Raw genomic sequence first — 15,227 nt, forward strand, 5'->3', positions numbered from 1 at the left:
TTATTATGATATCAAAATAGCACATTTTAATACCAAATTGTGATTTATCACTTGCCAATTGTTTATGATTTCACAATGATTATTGCAGCATACATGGTTATATCATATATAGATATAAAGATAGTTTTTCCCTTCTTGCTAAGGAGCTACTGGTATATGAAGGACTGATTCCAATAAGCCAGAATAACAATTTCAAGTTAGTAGCTCATAGTACCAAATGACAGGAAGAACAGACAGGTCTTTCCATGAGAAATATTTCTTGGCCAGATGGGAGAGGCTCTTCTCCCTGGGAGTATAACCAAGTGTCATCTCACAGAAACATATTACTTAATTTATCATCTAATGACATGAATTGGTGCACAAACCAATCACTCTCTTTTTTTTTAACTTCATTAGATGAAGATATAAGCATGATGTTGAACTGCACCTACAGACATTTTCAGCAAGACAGGCACCGAATTTATGAGGGCAGAGCCAAGACTGGAAAAGATTATACATCTAGGCTACCATTTAGAGTAGGAAACCTTAGATTAAATTGGCATACAATGTGAGCTTATGAGGAAAGATGAAGAGAGTTATAGTTACAGTCATAAGTCAGGACATGAGCAGGAAAAAGAACACCAGCCATTCTGTGATACAAGTCATGAGGATGGAGTTGTGGTGTAGTGAATGAAGCTATCACTTGCATTTTGGGCTTCCACATGGGCACTGGTTTGGATTGCTTCGGTGCCACTTTTGATTGAGCATTTTGCTAATGCAGCTGAGAAAGCAGCAGAAGACAGCACAAGTGCTTGGGTCTCTGCATCAATGCTGGAGACTGAGATAATGCTCCTGGACCTGGCTTCAGCCTGGCCATTTCCAATCCATTATAGACTTTTGGGTAGTGTGTCAGAGGATGGAAGATACTCTCAGTATGCCTTTCTATATTTGTATATATATAAATCTCTCTCTCGCTCTTGCTCTGTCTTTATATAGATATGCTCGTATTTATAAATATATGTGCATAGACATATAAATACAGATATAGACATATTCATTTAATTTCTTTTTTAATTATTATCGTCATTCTATGATAGTTACATAGGCCCCATGATATTCCCTGGCCCCACTCCCCCATCCCCCCCCCCCAGAATTTGCTTATATTGTTACTTTAGCATAGCTCCTAAATATGCCTTTCAAATAAATAAAATAAATATTTTTAAAAAAGGGATAGTAGGGCTGGTGTGGAAGCCTAGTGGCTAATCCTTGCCTTGCATGAGCCGAGATCCCATATGGGCCCTGTTTCATGCCCCAGCTGCTCTACTTCCTTTCTAGCTTGCTGCTTGTGGCCTGGGAAAGCAGCAGAAGATGGCCTGGAGTCTTAGGAACCCTCATGCTTGTGGAAGACACAGAAGAAGCTTCTGGCTCCCGTCTTTGAATCAGCTCAGCTCTAGCTGTTTCAGCCACTAAGGGAGTGAAACATTAGAATGAAAGATCTTGAACATTTGGGGAGTAAAACAATGGATGCTATATTTTCTGCCTCTTCATTCTTAAATCTGTGTTTTCAACTAAAACTATTACTGGATCTCTTTATTATGTATTTAGCTTGACAAAAAAAAAAAATTATATATTGTCTACCCTGTCTGTACCTGCGCTGTCAGGATACACTTAAATAGCAGAATGATGAACCTTTGCCTGCTTAAGAAGGACCATACTATTGTGATTATATAAGGGGAAACAGTGGAAATTGAAGAGCGGGAAAGGGAAATCGCAGAAGTTATGGAGTTACATTGTAAAATTAAAATATATATAAATATTGTATATATAGATAGATAATATTTGATGAGATAGATGAAACTAATGAGATCTCAATGGTAGGCTTATGACATCAGAATCACACCACATTGTTTTGGGCTAAGGAGTTGATAAGCACTCTTTGGCCTGGGCAGGAAGAGGAACTGGGTTTGTGGCTAAAAACACCTAGGCTAATTGGATTCATCTCTATCCAATTTCTTGGCTAAATTAGGACTTGAGGGATGAGTATATAAGGAGAGATGAAGGAGCAATACAGAAAGACTTTGCAGAGACTTCTACCATCACTGGTCTCCTGGCAGTGTTTCATTGCCAGACCCTCTCCCTGTTCATGTTACTGGCTCTGCTGCTTAGAGCACCACACATGAATTGCACATGATATAAAAAATGTGTCATTAGAATACAATGCTGATTCTTGGCATCAAAATTTATAGTGATAGCACAATGGTTGTCTCATATGATATCACAATTTTGTTTAGCATAACAATGGCTGGTTTATGATATCACAAACTGATTTTGATGGCACAGTAATATATTTATGTCACCACACTGATAATGATGGCAAAAATAGTACGATTCTGATATCAGCAATGTTGTCTATCATGTACCATTTTATTATGATACCACAATGAGGCTTTTTTGGATTAAAATAATGGTCTGTAAACTCAACATTCATTATGACATTGAAATGGTGGTTTTGACATTAAATTAACTTTGATAGCATGATGACAAATTTATGAAACTAGAATGATGGTAAATGATATATCAATTGCTTATGACATTAAAATTCTTCATATGTCTATTATTCAATTATAATTTGGGTTATGACATCAAAATTAATTATGATGGCAAAATGGTGAGATTCTGAGTTGAAAACCAATCATGAAATTACAATATCAGTTTTATAACAAAACAGTTATTGATGATATCACAATACTTGATTTGTGATATCAGACTTGTGGTTTATCACATGCTAATTAGTAATGGTGTCATATTTTTGACATTAAAGCATTTAGTCATGACATTAAAACTGATTTACAATCATAATGATTAGATATAATTAGTATTGTTTTATGATACAGTTCCATAGGCTCTTGAATTTCCTCTCCTCCCCAAGATTCCTATTTCCCATTGATATCCCCTGTATTATTACTATGTAGTGTCCTTCATAAGCAGTCATAAGTCCAACATTTTTTTATTTAAGTTTATGCTGACATTTTAGGTATGGACAATGTCAGACAGAAAAGCCTCCTATTTTTAACATACATATAATAGTTTCATGGAGAGTCCACCATTGATTTGGAAATAGAGATGTATACTACATTGCATCTCCACATGTGGATATGATAGTATCTATTACACACTTACTATACATTCTCTTAAATAAAGAGTCAAAGAACAAAATCAACAGCTCTTAAAAAAATAGGGTATTTATGGCAACATTAAATTAAACAACATGATACAGAATGATATATCTGTCTCTGAAGAAATTAAAAAAATAAAAAAACCTTCTTGAAGAAAATGATGCTACTTTATGAACTATGTGACACTAAAGAAATTAATAAGATAAAAAAATGTTTTTGAAGAAATGAGAAGAAAAACAAAAATGTTAAAAGCTATAAAATGTAACAAAACCATGTTAAAAGGTGCATTCATAACATCAGGTGCTTAAAAGCAATCAAAATATCTTAAATAAATGATCTAATGCATATCAAGGACTTAATTAAAATAGAAATAATGAACAGGAAACAAGAAGTGATAAAATCCGGGCCCCTGGCAGAATGGCCTAGTGGCTAAAGTCCTAGCCTTGAATGACCCCAGAATCCCTTAGGGGTGCCGGTTCTATCCCGGAAGCCCCACTTCCCATCTAGCTCCCTACATGTAGCCTGGGAAAGCAGTCCAGGATGGCCCAAAGCCTTGGGATCTACACCCACATGGGAGACTTGGAGGAAGTTCTTGGCTCCTAGATTGGCGCAGTATCAGCCATTGCAGTCACTTGGGGAGTGAATCATCAGATTGAAGATCTTCCTCTGTCTCTCCTCCTCTCTGTATGTCTGACTTTGTAATAAAAATAAATAAATAAATCTTTAAAAAAGTGATAAAATCCAATAAAATAAATTGAATTGAAATTACAAACTATAAATTGAATTCAATTTAAAAAAATAGTTAAGTGAATAGTTAGCCATGAAAAAATAAAATAATTACAATTAGAGATGAAAAATAAATGACTCAAATTTCTGCTCTTCACATGAATCAAGACACTATTGGTATAAGCAATGGGAGAAACTGTAATGTTTTGTTGTCTAGGTATTTTTTTTTTAGTGAACTTTTATTCTGTAGTATAAAAGCATTCTGTTGATTTACTTTGATTCCTGGTACTCTGGGCTGCATTACGTCCTTCAATTCTGAGATTATACATGTTTGCTTATACACTTTCATTTTTTAAAATATTTTCTGTGGATGTCATCTTTAATTAGTGCACACATAGGATATTTGTCTTTCTGAGATTGGTTCATTTCATTTAGCATAATGGTCTCCAGTTGTGACCATTTGATTGCAAATGGTAAAATTTGATTCTATTTAGTAGCTGAGTGGTATTCCAGAGAATAGATGCACCATAGTTTCTTTATCTAGTCTTCCTTTACTGGGCATCTATGCTATGTCCATGTTTTTACAATTGTTGATTTGCTGCAATGACTATAGCAGTGCCTGTTGCTTTCTTGTGTGTGTGTATACCAGTTCTTTTGGATATATTCCCAGGAGTGGGAGTGTTAGGTCATATGGTAAGTGAATATTCAGTTGCCAGAATATTCTCCATTCTGACTTCCATGGTGGCTGCATGACTCTACAGTGCACCAGCAGTGAAGTATGGCACCTTTTAAGCACAATCTCACCAGTAGATGTTGGTAGGTTTCTCTATGTCTGCCATTCTCACTGGAGTTGAACGGAACTTCAGGGTGGTTTTTAGTTTTATTGACCTCATTGTTAGGGAGCTTGAGCATTTTGTTCATATATCTGTTAGCCATTTCGATTTGTTTCTTTGAAAAGTGTCCACTCATTCCTAAACCCATTTTAGAACTGGTTATTTTTTTTTTTTTGTCACTGTTTCTACAGTTCTTGTTATATCCTGGACATTAGCCCCCTATCTGTTGTGTAGAGTGCAATGATTTTATCCCACACTGTTGGCTTCCTTTTTACTTTGTTGATTGCTTCCTTTGCTGTGCATAAAGATTTTAGTTTGATGTAATCCCACTTGTTTATGTTGGACTTATCTACCTGTGGTTTTGATGATTTTTCTAGGAAGTCTTTGCCTACGCCTACATCTTGTACAATATTTCCTCCATTTTCTTTTGATACTTTGCTTGTGTCTGGGTGTAGGCTTACATTCTTTATCCATTTAGATTTGATCTTCTTGTACAGTGAAATGTCAGGGTCTCTTTTCTTTCATCTTAGGGCTGCTATCTTATTGTCCCAACAATATTTGTTGAAGAGAGCGTATTTTTCTTCTAAAGTTTTCTTGTCAAAAATTAAATGACTACACATGTGTGGGTTCTCTTCTTGTTCTATCCTGTTACATTGATCTTCTGCTCTGTTTCTAAACCACTGCCAGGCCTTTTTTGAGTGCCACCACCCTATAATATGTCCTAAGGTCTGAGATTTTGATCCCTCCAGCTAGATTCCTATTCTTCTAGATAGCTTAGGTTATTTGTGGTCTTTTACATTTCCATATGGAAGTTTGTATCATGTTTTTGAACTCTATGAACAATGTTCTTGCTATTTTCTTTGGAATCGTACTGAATCGGTTTATTGTTTTTGGAAATATGGACACTTTTTGATGTTGATTCTGTATCCTGGAACATGGTATGTTTCCTCATGTTTTAAGTTCTTATATTTCTTTTTCACTGTTTTTTAATTTTACTCAGAAATTTTCCATGTATTCACGTCGGCTTATACCAAAGTATTTAAGTGTATTTTCTGTTACTTTGAGAATGATCATATGGGTAGTTCTTTATCACCCTGGGGGTCATTGTGAACGTTATGGCCATGGATTTGCATTCATCTATTCCCACCTTATCATACTCTCCTGTAAGTTTTAGCACTATCTCTATTGGGTCTCTTGGTCAGGGTTTGTTTGTTTGTTTTTCTTTTCGGATTTGAATTTCTTTTACTTGCCTAACAGCTATATTGAGAACTTCCAATACCATGATAAACAATGCTGTGATAAACATCAACGGCGAAAGTGGACATACTTTTATCATTCTAGGTCTTATTGGGAAAGCTTCAAATTTTTTTCATTCAGTATGATGTTGATTGGGATCTAAATAGGTTGGGGCTTATGGAACTGTCATTGCTCCATCAGCAACCAGGTTGGAAGGGGAGTTCACCCACAGATCAGGTGAACCCAGGCAAAGAACTGCCCATTCTGCTAATTCATTTGGCCCAACATTGGAGCAGAGATGGAGCAGAGAAGGAGCAGCAAGAAAATGATAAAGCAACAGGGTGGATTTCACAGGCTAGACGCCTACTAGTGCCACATCAGATGCCATTTTGTGTAGTGAGGCAAAGGCTATGAGAATGGAAGGACAACAGCAATGGGAGTAATCTATTTCCAGGTAGGCATATTACAGTGAGCCTACAGGAAAAAAGAGTACCAACTTGCATTTTACAGGTTCCATGCAAAATAGGCCCAGGTGGTTCCGGGACATAATGGCCAGCAAATCTGTAACTACATCTATTCCACATTAGGTACCAATTTATATAGTACAGCAAAGGCTGTGGGAATGGAGGGATAGAAGTGGGCTGCACATGAGCTAAGTTTTCAACAAACTTACTTATGGCTCTACGCACTTTACAGGTCCCACAAGGAAAGCAGTGCAGATGTGATATCTTATGTGCTGAACCCAAAATATTTCTGAGTGGTCCTCAGACCTTAAGGACAGCAGGTTGCAGCAAGCTCAGCACCACCAACAACCCAGGTATTTAAAGACAACTGAAGACTCCCTCCTCGTGGGAACTGCTTGGACAGGAAATGGGAAAAAGGCTATACAGGCAACAGTGTGGCCACAGCATGGGATCTCATGAGGCAGAAGGTGGTAGGCTAGAAGCTGGGGATATGGAGACTGTGGTGGAAAACTAGAACAAGAGCCAGGTCTGAAACTGAATGGAGAGAGTGGCACAACTGACTATAAATGATTGGGTACCCATTGTAAGCAGTGAGAGACACAGAATAGAAACCTACCCCAAGGGGAAGAATCTGCTAACCAGAAGTACAATGACTAAGATCAAAAGAGGAGATAGCTGCACAATCAATATTACTAATGACTTTGCTCAAAAAAGAAAAGAAAAAAAAAAAACAAAACATTGCCAGACTCAGCCTTTACTGATGGATACATTGAGGATGGGGGATAAAAAATTTTTAAAAATGTGTTCTAAAGCTTCTTATCAATAACAGAAGCTCACGCAAAAATATAGAAATATATCTCACAAAAAATAGTAGCACTGAAACAAAATCCAGCAGAATCATAGTCATGCAGTACATAACTTTCTTCAAGACGTTTTGTGATTTTCCTTTTCATTTCTTCAGAGATACATAGGTCATTCTGTACCGTGTTATTTAACTTAATGTTGTCATAAATTTTTTATTGCTCTTCTGGTTGTTGTTTGTTTTATGGCTTTTCATTTAAAGAAATGAATAGTAATTGTGTAAAAGAGACAATCTTATCCAGATTTGAAGGTAAAATACAGTATACATCTCTACTTCCAAATCCAAGAAGTACCCTAATGAAACTGTTGAATGTATCTTGACAACAGCATGCTGAACTCTGTGCCATTGTCCATACGTAAAATGTCAGGATATACTTAAATAACAGAATGATAGACTTATATGACAATTTATATATAACTATATAGTTGTAGCAATACAGGAGAAATCAGTGTGTGTGTGGGGGGGGAAGATTTGTGGTATGAAAGAAGAAATCCCAGAGCCTATGAAACCAATATAAAATTTCAAAAAGGGAGAAAAAAGTGGGGCAGTTGGGCTTTGAACCAACAATATGTGCAATGCTGACGCTGTAGCACTGCAAGCTAAGTGTAAGTGTGAGGAGCTCTTGCGCCAAAGTGCGGGGGCGGGGGGGGCATAGCACATCTCCAGGCATCATTTTGGCATTTTGTGTAAGAACTTCTCTCATCCTATATCTCCATCTCTAGGACTACTGTTGGTGGTACTATGACTCTGAAGTAGCTTGCTCTCTCCTGTATCAGCTAGAGGGCTCTGCCTATATCACTCTGCTACAGAATGGTTACTCTCAGTTCACAATGTCTGGAAGAACTGGCCTTCCCCCTGAAAAATCTAGGTATAAAGAGCACACTGCATCCTGAAGTGCTCTGACAATTGGTACTATCAGCACTACATTCCTCAGAATCATTGGCACAGAATCTACAGGACTAAGGGGAGAATGTGCTGTTTCAACCAATCACTGCTAGTGCACAACCCTCAGCATGTCCCTTATTCACTCTGTGGCAATTAGGTAAAGTCTCCTTAATATCTCCAAAGGTTGGGATCTGGCCTTCTGGTGCGAAAGTTCCTGGTGTTACTCAGGCCCACACTGCCAAAACTTGCAGAAGTGCTATGCACATCATAGCCTGAAGGCCACAGCTGTCAGTGCAAGAGGGCCAGGATTGCACTTGTTTATCTGTCAGGACAAGAGGAACGGGGCCTGTGTCCTATAGCATCAGTAGGTGTATGTATTTGTAGCTATGTATGTGACTTCAAATATATATATTCATATAGTATATAAATATTTACACAATACAGATACACATTGTGAAGGTTAATTATATATATGTATCATACACTACAATATATCAACACGTGTAAAATATATTAAAACATAATAGATATCTAAATATGTAATTCATTAATATATAAAATATAGTATCTTAAAAACATTACAATATATTATATATGAGTATAATGTCTATATTTAGTATATACAGTATATACACTCTATAGTATGTATCCATATATAAACAAATTAATATATCAATATATTAATATGTTTAGTATCTTTTATATGAATATATTTTATATATTACATTATTTATAAATAATGTAGATGTGAATATGTAATATGTAAGAAATGTTTATAACAACATATAAAAATTGTATAAATATCATATCATATATACAATATATAAACATATAATAATAAATGCATACATATATAATACATACTGTTTTATTATTATATATTTCATATGTATGATCCATAATTATATATATGCTATATTATATTATATATATTTAAATACATTGATATATAGTAAATATTTATGTTCATAGACATTTTAAATATTTTATATGCATGTGTATATATTCATATATATTGATATGTATTTACTGTCAATTACTTTAGAACTGTATAAATAATTTATATGTAATATATATTAAAGTTCTACAATAATTGACACCCAATACCCTAGAGATTAAGAAATATGCTTGTGGGATGGACTGCCCACTCCCGTAATTTCACTGCCTGCATATACTGCTGCAGACCAGGTGAGCGTGGTTCTTACAGACAGTGCAGACATTGACCAGGTGGGAAGAAATCTGTCAGGATTTACATTGTGAGGGTAAATTCTAACCAACACCCATTCAACAATCCAAGTCTCACCCCTCATGCACACATCTTTTCCAGTGAAACTCTATTAAAAATAATTCTTGCAGAGGTACTGTTGTCAGTGCAAGGATATGAGAAATATGAGAAAACAAAATCGTATGACATGTCTAAGAGCTAATTGTTCTCCAGATATAGACACTAATCTGTAAGAAATCTAGGAAAGTCCTGAAAAAGTATTTAGAATAATGATCATTATCGGAGAAGCAATGGAAGAAGTGATGAACTGGAAACACAGTAGCCAGACCCTTGCCGTCACTGTGATGGGGAATGGGAGCATCCCGAGCTGCAGCTCAACCCGCCGCACCACACTGCCTGCCCATGGAATTCTAATCTTAACACACCTTTCTAGGCAATTCCCAAGTCCTGTCCTTCCTTCTTGTAATGAATCTTGTTCATAAAACTGCAATTCTGATGATCCTGTTACTGTTATTCTTCTTAAAATTTGGTCTTTAACTTTTAAATCCATTCTTATCTTCTTCTGTAGGAGACAACTGGTAATTCTTTTTATATCTATCCACTAGGTACACTAGACCTAAGTCCTGCTTTTATTATTAAATACATCTAAATTATAACAAATAATACAGAGATCCAGGATTAGAATCAAGAAACCTGAGTTTGTCCTTCATTTCTGCCAACTACATAAGTCTCTATTGACTGTTACTTTCAGGCATCTCAGTTGAATAAACATATTGTGTGCTAAACACATGTTGGAGTGATTTCATTCGATGTGGATTTCATTTGATTCCAAGATGCTTTAAATTGAGCAGCAGCTTAATGAGGAGCACCATACTGTCTGCTAATATAATCCTTATTTTAATAATATATTTTTTCTAAGTAATTACTAAAATTTAGCATGCTTCTTTCCTGTAACTAACCTTTACCAAACCTGTCATAACACATCTATTGTGACAATCCTGTCAGTCTTCTTAAAACTTGGCCTTCCCCTTTTTTAAAATAACGAGATTCATTTATTTTTATTGGATTTGCAGGGAGATGAGACAGAGAGAAAGATATTCCACCCACTACTTGACTCCCCAAGTGGTCACAATGCCCAGAGCTGAGTAAACCTGAACCCAGGAGCCAGGAGATACTTCCAGGTCTCCTATATGGTGCTGGGTTCCAAGGCTTTGGGTCAAACTCGACTGCTTTCCAAGCCACAAGCAGGGAGCTGAAAGAGAAGGGGAGCCTTCAGAATATGACCTGAGATCCTGTTGGATGCAAGGCATGGACTTTACTCACTAGGCTTTCATGCCAGCCCCAGTATTTTCCTCTTAAATTTATTCTTATAATCTGCAGGGCGCAACTGTTCTTGTTATCTTCCAATTGGGTACACTCATTTCCTGTTTCTACTATTAAAACACAACTAGATGGGCCCGGCGCGGTGGCGCAGTGGTTAAGGTCCTCGCCTTGCACACCCGGGATAACATATGGGCGCCGGTTCTAATCCCAGCAGCCCCGCTTCCCTTCCAGCTCCCTACCTGTGGCCTGGGAAAGCAGTCGAGGATGGCCCAAAGCTTTGGGACCCTGAACCCGCGTGGGAGACCTGGAAGAGGCTCCTGGCTTCGGATCGGCATAGCATCGGCCGTTGCACTCACTTGGGGAGTGAATCATTGGACGGAAGATCTTCCTCTCTGTCTCTCCTCTCTGTGTATCCGCCTTTCGAATAAAAATTAATAATAAAAATAAATCTTTAAAAAAAACACATCTAGATGATGACAAGTAACACAAAGCTCTGTGATAGAATTAAGGAATCTGAGTTCATACTTCATTTCTGTCAAAGAGTTTACCTAAATAAACCACTATAGACGCTTAATTCCATCAGTTCCATTGGAACAACAATATGAATGGCATGTTAAACACATGGTAGTATAATAGAAGGCGTTTAATTAATTAGTTTCCAAATGCATTAAAATTCCCGAATCAAATGTACTTATCATTCTTTTTAGAGAAAAGTGGGAAATATTTCAGCTAAAATAAATAAGAAAAAAATCAGGATAGAAGACACAAGAATATTTGAAACAAATAGAAAAGTCAAGAAGATACCATGAGATTTTGCAAAAATGCATTAGAAAAAATACTCCATCAGAGTAAGCTGGGGTAGTATCTTTACTACCAAAGTGAAAAATCCGCAAGTGGCCGAATCACCTAGAACCACAATATAACTACATGCAATCTGGAATGAACACAAACTGTATGTGAATATTCCTCACCTTCAGTAAACTAGCTCCTCTCTATGTCTTACCTAATACCGCTCATGTCCCTCCTTGCTGACAGAGCTCCTCTTCAGCAGAAACACTGGAGACAAACTAGTGGTGAAGAATGTATATTTAATTGAGAGAAGTCACAAGCTTATATAGGAGAAGGAGGCAAGCAGAAGGGCAGTCTTGAGAGTAGTTCCAGCTGACTGCACAGCACTGTGACTGGCTAAGAGATATATCTGTCTCTATGGACCCTCCAATAATTTTTAAGTTCAGGAAGCACAAGAAGCTTTTTCCAGGGCAAACCTGTTACCTGCTGAAAAGCAGGATGTAATATTTGACTTGCTAGAGTCCTAACAGAGTAGAAAAGAAAGACTAGAGTGCAGCCCATGGTTCTTGTTGCATGCCCAGTGAACAGGCCATGTTTGGATCTCAGTTAGCCAAGGACACAGTGTGCCATCTGCCTATGGCCTCTCACATGGGCTAGATAGGCACAGATCTAGGGTCAATCTCCCACAATAAGTGGGTATTATAGCTTGGCTTCATCTTGTCTGCTCCAGTCCAAGCTCATGCTGGCAGGTGTTGAGGAATAGCTCTAACAAGGCACCTCCTAGTCCTAATCCTCATATGTTTTAGCCCAAGCGGACCTGGACTTCTGGCTGTTGCACATCTCATCAGGGTGTTGGGGACTGGCCCAACTCAACCTGCTCCAAGACCTAGCCCATACCTTTATCTGTCCCTAGCTTCAATTCAGTTCTTGCACTCACCAGTGTGAGCTGAGTCTAAACAGCTCCCAGTTATGGATCTCAAGTGAACTGGTGGTGCTCAGGAAAGAAAGACATGGTCCTCCTCTAGTCCCAGCTATCACTATGTGGTTACTATAACCCAGTCCTGCTGGGTCTACCCCCAGACGTGGACGTCATGTGAAACTGGTGAGTGCCACAACCTAGCCCAGCATGTCCTGCACCCACTCTGCTCTTGTGAGTGCCAGTAGTTGCTGGGCTCTAGCCCAAAGTAACACTCCCCTGTGACCAGCCAACACACAGACTGAGGGACACTTGCAACGATGTTCAGCCTCATCCATACTGGCCCTCCTCCTGACTAATGGAAATTGCAGCCTAGCAGGAGAGTTCCCTTCATTTCCCTCCCAGGCCCAATCCTAACCCTGGATCTTGCATGTGCTTGTGGTTGCTCTGAAAACAGCCTGGTACAGCCCACACCTATTTTTGGCACTGGAAATTGGATGCTGCATCCTAGTCATGCCTAGCCTGACTCCTCCCATGAAGAAGGAGCTACAGCTTAGCACGCCAAGCTTGTCCCCTTTCCTGGCTCTCTTCGATTTATTTTATTTCCTTTTAAAAATAAAACTATTGACATTCCTCTGGTGTATGTCTGCTTTGGCAATAAGTGTGCCGATGCTCAATAAATAGGTAAGTAAATCTTTTTAAAAAGGGAGGTGGTATGTGGCACAATGAGTTAAGCCACTGCAACAGTGCCAGCATCCTATATGGGTGGCAATTCGAGTCCTTACTGATTCAGTTTTTATCTACCTCCATGCTATTGCACTGGGGAAATCATCAAAACATAGTCCACATGCGTGGACCACTGTGTCCACATGGCAGACCTAAAAGAAGCCTCAGGCTCCTGGTTTCAGCTTGGTATAGCCCTGACTGTTGCAACCACTTGGAAAATAAACAACACAAGGGAATCTTCCCTTCTGCTCCTCCTTCTCTTTCTCTTTAACTCTGCTTTAAAAATAAGTAAATGAATCTTTTCAAAAATTAAAAAACAAATTAAAATAAAAGATGCAAAAAGCTCTACTTTGACTAAGTGACATAAGCTACCCTTCTAGCTTCCAATCAGTCAAGTCAAGAAACAATGGCCTGGGATTGTAGGAGGATCAAGGACTTAACATTTCTGATCTGTGTGGTCAGCTGAACCATCATGATGGATGCAAGACTTGTGTGTCTCCATATGTTGCATTCCAGGCTTTTCTACCCAACTCTGAACAAATCCTCTCCCATTGTGGACAATTCCTTCACAAAGATTCTGTAGCTCCTAAAATTCAACAAGGAATGCACCAAAAAGACAAAAGATTGGGATCTTATATGGGAAAATTGGCTTAGAATTGAAGGAGGTGTCTTCAGAACACTCAATGGAGAAAATATTGAAAACTTATCAGATAGGAAAATGAGATTTATTTTTTAAGATTTATTTATTTCTATTTGAAAGAAAAATTTATAGAGAATATAGACAGAAGAGAGGTGTTCATCTGCTGGTTTATTCCCCAAATGTTCATGATTGCCAGGGTTCAGCTGGTCCAAAGCTGGGAGCCAGGAATTTCTGCCATATGGGTAAGGGGCCCACATCTATCCTCCACTATTTTCCAAGGCCATAATCAGAGAGCTGCATTGGGAGTGAAGCAGCTAGGACACGATGCATTGCCCACATGGGACGTGGTGCCACAGGAGTAGGACTAGCTTGGTACACCTCCATGTCAGCCCCAGGAAGCTGGTATTTTGATGGAATGGATGATGTTGGTCTTAGGTCGTTGGCCTACTACAGCATGGCACTATCCAGTGTGACTGAAGCTATTGAAAAAGTTATAATTTGGTCTTAGTGTGTAAAGAACAGAATACATTCTTCCCATATATAATTAGCAGGAATTGTCAGTTAACAGCTCTGTGTGCCATGGGGGTAACCAGAATTCCTGTCCTCATTCACTTTGTGAGATGCTCCTGGGAGACCATTGATGCAATCACAGCCTGAGCTGTGTTAACAACCCCAGGCCCAAAATGTTTCATGAGGCTGTTACATTCCATTGTGATTGGTGTCATAGTGGCTTTTAGGACAACATTGTGTGGGCCTGTTCCCATTATATAGTACACAATTGAAGTTGTGGTGTCTTCACTACATCCATATGCAGACTAAGTGAGAGATTTCTGAGCTTGGGAACATCCCTCTGTAAGTGCACTTGGGTCTTGACTTTGTGTCCACCCTGGGATCTATGTTACATCACCATAACTGTACCTGTTGCCACTTTGTACTCAGTGGCATTATATAAAGCAAGCACGTCTTGGAATACATAGAATGCATGCTTGCTTTTCTCACCTCTTCAAGCTCTGAAGACTTTATCAAAGTCTATGATGCTTGCATGAGATCACAAAAGCAGGTTTATTATTTTTTTTAATTTCTATTCAGAGCAAGCACTAAAAAACAAGATAAACCTAGTTTGTCTTTATGAATCATATATATGTGCTTGGCAGATTGTTTTTTTCTGGCCTGTCACTTTTTGTGATATTTCTTTTCTTGTTTTTAATAAAGGATTTTTTGGTAGAGCCTTTATTGATTGGAAAGATATCTGTGTGTCTGGGAACTCTGTGACTGGGACAATCACTATTGTTGCGTAGTACTCATTAACCAGCTGAAAGAAATAGGATGATTGTTTATGAAATGATGAAAGTCTGAGGGGTCAGTGTTATGGTGTAGCAGGTAAAGCTGCCACATGCAATACTGACATCTCATATGGACTCCTGTACAAGTTCTGGCTGCTCCAGTT

Source organism: Ochotona curzoniae, unplaced genomic scaffold (assembly GCF_017591425.1).
Source record: "Ochotona curzoniae isolate NIBS_2020 unplaced genomic scaffold, NIBS_Ocur_1.0 contig_514, whole genome shotgun sequence".
NCBI lineage: Eukaryota > Metazoa > Chordata > Mammalia > Lagomorpha > Ochotonidae > Ochotona > Ochotona curzoniae.